We start from the raw sequence: 5,710 nt of genomic DNA, 5'->3' as shown, positions 1-5,710 counted from the left end.
ATGTGGTGTTGCAATAGTAATCCTGCTCAGTACAAGAGGAACTGCAGTTTCAGACAATTGGTGTACGAGAGGAACTGCAGGTTCACACATTTGGTGTATGTCCTGCTATATGCCTTCCATGATGCTTGCTGAGGGGATGGTCATTTCTTGACCCTTGCCATCACTCATGTAACTTTGGGAGGGTGTTGCACTAGAGTCAGTGACAGGGCCAGCTCTTACAGGTACAAAGTTTCTCCATTTGATGGCTGGACTGCCTGCTTCCTCATAATCATGCTATGCCACATGCAGCATGCCACAAATATCTTACAGGCTGTGGCAGTAGTAAATCAAAGTGTCACCCCAGACAAGTCTAAACAGTGGAACTAGGCTTTCAGGAGTCTGAACACTCATTCTTCGATGATCCTGTGTTGTGCATGAGTAGAGTTATATTGAATTATAGTCAGGATTTCTGTGTTCAGTAAAGGAATCCTCAACCAGAGATCTAGTGGGTATCCTGGGTCACTTGCAACACAGCATACAGGGATGGAATTAGATAATACATATTGTCTGTAGATGTAGAGATATATAGGGGGTACCTGTGTGCCTGTACTTACCTACTAAGTGGCCTTGTGGAATGTCCCTGTGCAGGTAGCACAGACATAGTTAACTTGTATTCCTTATGTGGGAAACACAGACACTGCCATGGTGCTGTATGGACACATTGGTGATCATCCTCACACACCTACCTGGCACATGGAAGGTCTTCCTGTTACTGAAATGCTGCCTGTGGACATCAGGTAGTAACGTTATTGCCACATGTGTGGAATTATGGTTTCCAGCTGTTCAGGTGGAGGGGCATGCCATGGAAGCCATGCTTGGTGGTGGCATGCCATGGAAACCATGCTTGGTAATGGCATACCATGGAAGCCATTCTTGGTGGTGTGTTTCTTGTCTGCCTTGTTTTGGAAAAAGGTGTATTTATCCGCATCTGTCTGCAATTTATCAAGTAACAGCATAAGTATTCTACAAGCTGACGGCTGTTATATACGCAATATGCTACCTGTCTATCTATCAAAAACCCTATGCTATGTGTCTTTCTATCAAAAACCCTGTAGCTAAAATGCTAAGTGATACACATGCCTAGGTATCCACTTATTGGTATAGAAATCCATGCATTCCTCCATATCGAGTCTGCTATCATACACGTCAGCAAACACACAAATAATTTCTCAGACCACATCTAAATGGCCTGAAGTTGTTTTCCTATCAACTGCTGACATGTCATCCTATGTTGGCACCATTTTCACCCATGCTACCTGCTGTAGTCTCAAACTCCCAGATGCCCACTGGCAACATATACATTAATAAAATGCTGTTGTCTGACAATTGTTGCTACACTATGTATTTTTACCAGATACAGGTCTGAATGATTTGGCATGCTTTTTGCCTTTATACTCAAGCACAGATATGTGTATATTTTTGCATATCATTACACAGTCATGTACATACCTTTCTTTCTGCACTAATTGCCTTTAAATGCTACCTGATTTTATGAACCGCTCCCTATCTTTGTGCTGTCACTTTCAGCACAAACGTGCTGTGTAATACACAATGTGACTATAAATACTGCCCTATATGTCAACACTGTACATCTTCCATGACAGGAAAAACACTTTGTGAAACTTTAGAGAAAATATTATTCTGGACTTTTCTTTATTATTCTATCTTACAACAACGATGTAAAGTTTATAACTGGACTGACATCTATCACTATAAAGAACACTTTTTGCTGAATGCATTGCTGTTAGCATATTTTAATAACATTTACTGTTCAAAAGACATTTCTTTTTGTTTGGCTTATGTTCTTTAACTTGATTTAAAGGAAGTCTGTAGGCTATAGAAGGCATGATATTCCATAGCTACTAGAAATGAATGAGTTACAAATACTGGATACATAAAGTTCAGAAGTGTGGGACACAGATTTATATCTTCACATAATAATGCCTGAGAAATACAAGAATTCCTTCATTCAGATATAATCACAGAGTGACTGTGGAAATATGTCTCTGTTTTGAAGCTAGTGTTGCTCATGATTTGAGAAGATTAAAAATATCTAATGATAACTAGAAGGTTAGAGAAAAGGAATTTTTCATTTGTATAATTGTTTACTTATAAAAATGAACATGTAAAATATAAGCAGGCAGCTGTAGATGAATTTATACAAACAATGGGACAGTTTGTGTGATACAATGGGGTCTACTTTAAGCTCTCAAAAGCAGTAAAACTCGAATCTGAATCGTGTGACATGTAAACAGCGAACCGCGAATACGTCAAATGAATGAAACCACGAAAGAGGAAATATCGAAATTGCATAGTTGGCCTGTCTGCGGTATAGCTCCATAAGGTAAGTGTGCCATAGTTATGGATCTTAGGGTTAGGGAGGGGTTAAGGTAAGTGCATAGGTAGGTAGTGTATGTAAGGTTTTGTGTAGGTAATGTATGTAAGGTTTAGTGTAGAGTTTTGTTCTGTGTATGTGTGTGTGGAATATTTAGTTTGTTTGGGTATAACTCCATAGGGGAAGTGTGCGGTAGTTACAGACCATAGGATTAAGGAGGGGTTAAGGATAGTGCATAGACAGTTGTGTATGTGGGGTTAGTGTAGGGTTAGGAGCAGGATTTTGGTGCTTTAATTTAGGGTTAGAAGTAGGGATTTGGTTAGTGTACGTATTTGTTTTTTTATTGTGTTTGGATAGGTAGTGTGTTGCGGGTGGTGGGTTGGCCGACAATGATGGTTCGAGGTTTACATTTTCGCTTTAGTACATTTGACATATCTGTGGTTCACTCATTATGTGTTGCGTGATTCGGGTTTTTCGTGCTTCGAGGGTATAAAGTAGACGCAATACAATGTATATCTGAGCAGAAGTATAGATTTTTAGCATCAGCTTCTCATGTCATCAAGCTTTCATAACCACTTTACCAACACTATGAAGCATTTATAAGCATTCTTTGCCATTAACCATGGCAACTCAACCCTTTTCAAAGCATTAGTTAAAAAAAATTCTCATCATGTACACACAAAATACCCACATAATGCCCCATAACATTAGCCACCTAAACATCTCCTGAAATGAGACATAAATATATTAAATGAAACAAAAGAAATAAAAGAATAAAAAACATGAAACCCACCTGCAAATCAGAACCAAAACTGGTAAACATAAACAAAGTAAACATGAATAAAACAAATAACTAAACTATATATCTAACAGGCAATTGCCACCAAATTAGAAATAGCACAAAAATGCCTGAAGCTATTCTTAAAAATTACCTCACAACATCAATAAAAATACCTATGTGACAGCTCAGTCATAAAAGCATACAGAAACAATTTAAATTCCTGTAGAAATAAATGAGAAACAGTTATCAAGTGTAAACTTATAGTGCAAAATATTTAATGTACCTTACTTTGGAACTCCATATTCCATATATATCAAAATTACCTTTCAAATGTGGCTAGTACTTCTGATTTAGGTATGTCCAAATACAAATATTGTATGAGATTAGAATTTGAAATAGCATATTGCTGAAACCATTGTTATCTCTGTTTTCTAAAGAGTAGGTGTGAATGAAGAATTATAGATGTATTGCTTGATGAGATTTTTGATCATAAATGGAAACCATCTGTTTGGCCTTATAATGGTCTGGTCCGTTACACGAAGGTGGGTGAATACAACAAACTAATCCTTAAGTGCACAAAACAAGTAAGATATATGAAAAAGCAAAAACTAGTTAAAACAATGCATTGCATGAAGAATGACACTTGGATATTCATTCACTGCTTTTGAATTAAATTATTACCTAAAGAAGATATAGTACAATATTTGATAAATTCAATAGATAAGGGAGCATTCTTTTGCAAACCTACCTTGCTTAGGATATGGTCTGCATAAAAAAATCCAATCAATGCAAGTACAGAAACAAAGCAATATGAAAATTCATTGAATGCATGTTATACAATAAGATCAAAATACCCTGCTTATTACTCGTTACTGCCACATGTCTAATTGAACAAGTTAAAATCCCTTGTAATTTTGAGACATGCTAGTGCATATCCTAATGTCAAAAAGAAGCTGCTAAAGATCTCTGGAAGATATACATATGCAGAAATGAATACCTTCTCCTTTTATGCAGAAATTAATACCTTCTCCTTTTACGCAGAAATTAATACCTTCTCGTTTTATGCAGAAATTAATACCTTCTCCTTTTATGCAGAAATTAATACCTTCTCCTTTTACGCAGAAATGAATACCTTCCCCTTTTATGCAGAAATTAATACCTTCTCCTTTTATGTAGAAATTAATACCTTCTCCTTTTACGCAGAAATTAATACCTTCTCCTTTTACGCAGAAATTAATACCTTCTTGTTTTATGCAGAAATTAATACCTTCTCCTTTTACGCAGAAATTAATACCTTCTCCTTTTATGCCGAAATTAATACCTTATCCTTTTACGCAGAAAATTAATACCTTCTCTTTTTACGTAGAAATTAATACCTTCTCCTTTTCAACAGTTAATTCAAAAAATAAATACATTTCTCGTGGAAGGTGCTGATCATAGTTTAAGATCCTGAATTATAAAATCAAATGATTCTTCACTGTTGAGATAAGAGGAATTCATTCAAAACATGATTTTCCTTCCATATGACTTTAGCTGAGGTGACTTGGAAGTAAAAATAATTAGTTGGGGCACAAAACGAAAACCCCCACTCAATGCTAGATGTTGAGGTATATGACCTCAGGAAATAGTTTCTGTTCCATTCATGTATTTTGATTTGAAAGATCAAAATATATGAATAGAACATATATATTACTTGGCAGGGGGAATACCACAATCAAGAAGATGGTTTCCCCAGGGAGAGGCTCTTTCATTGCACATTTATTTTGGGTTGACCCCTGTGATTTCCCCAAATGTGGGAAACTCAACTCCATAAATTCTGGTATCTACCCTTCTCTACTCCTCACAGATCTTCACAAACCTATGCAAGACCGACCTTAACAATCTTGAATCTTGTTATAACAAAATTGCTAAGTTTGCAACCAATCAGCCCCATAAAACTCACCAGTGCTCAGTTCTTCAACAGCTCAACTGGCTGGAACTTCCCAACCTGTTAGCACTAAACCAACTTTCAATTGCCCACAGAGTCATTTATAACCCCATTGACTGCACTGTGCTATCAAGCCTAGTCCAACCTAACAATAGCAGTAGGCCCCTTAGGTCATCCAACAAACTAATACTAAAAGTGACCCAGTCTCACAACAGTTTTGGCAACTCCCTGTACTCCTATATAATAACCAAGGCATTGAATAATCTCCCTCTGCACATCCAAAACAATTCTACCTTGTCCTCATTCAAATCTATGCTTAAAGATTATCTCAATAGTAACTGGCTCTGCCCCTGTATTGCTCCTGGCTAGTTTCCTTACCCCTTACTGCACATCTGTACTTACAAATATATTGCTGCAGATGCTTATACCCTTACTGCTTTATCCAAATGAACTGCTTATTTAACTGTGAGACTTGCTTGTTGAAATTGTGTACCTCTGCATTATTTTAATATGCAACCTTGTTTAACTGTACACCTTGTATAGTTTCTGGCTAATAATTTGCATTTCATGTAAATATTTGCTAAATGTATATTTGTTAAAATAATGCATAACTACTTATACTTTTTAC

General features: G+C 36.6%; 1 pseudogene; it reads left to right on the top strand.

The window, feature by feature from the left end:
* Positions 1-4,841: 4,841 nt before the first annotated feature.
* LOC122802969 lies at positions 4,842-4,982 on the top strand (annotated as a pseudogene).
* The last annotated feature ends 728 nt before the right edge of the window (positions 4,983-5,710 follow it).

This window comes from Protopterus annectens, chromosome 5.part0 (assembly GCF_019279795.1).
Source record: "Protopterus annectens isolate FY-2018-M chromosome 5.part0, PAN1.0, whole genome shotgun sequence".
Lineage (NCBI taxonomy): Eukaryota > Metazoa > Chordata > Ceratodontiformes > Protopteridae > Protopterus > Protopterus annectens.
This window is presented reverse-complemented; position numbering and strand designations above follow the sequence as displayed.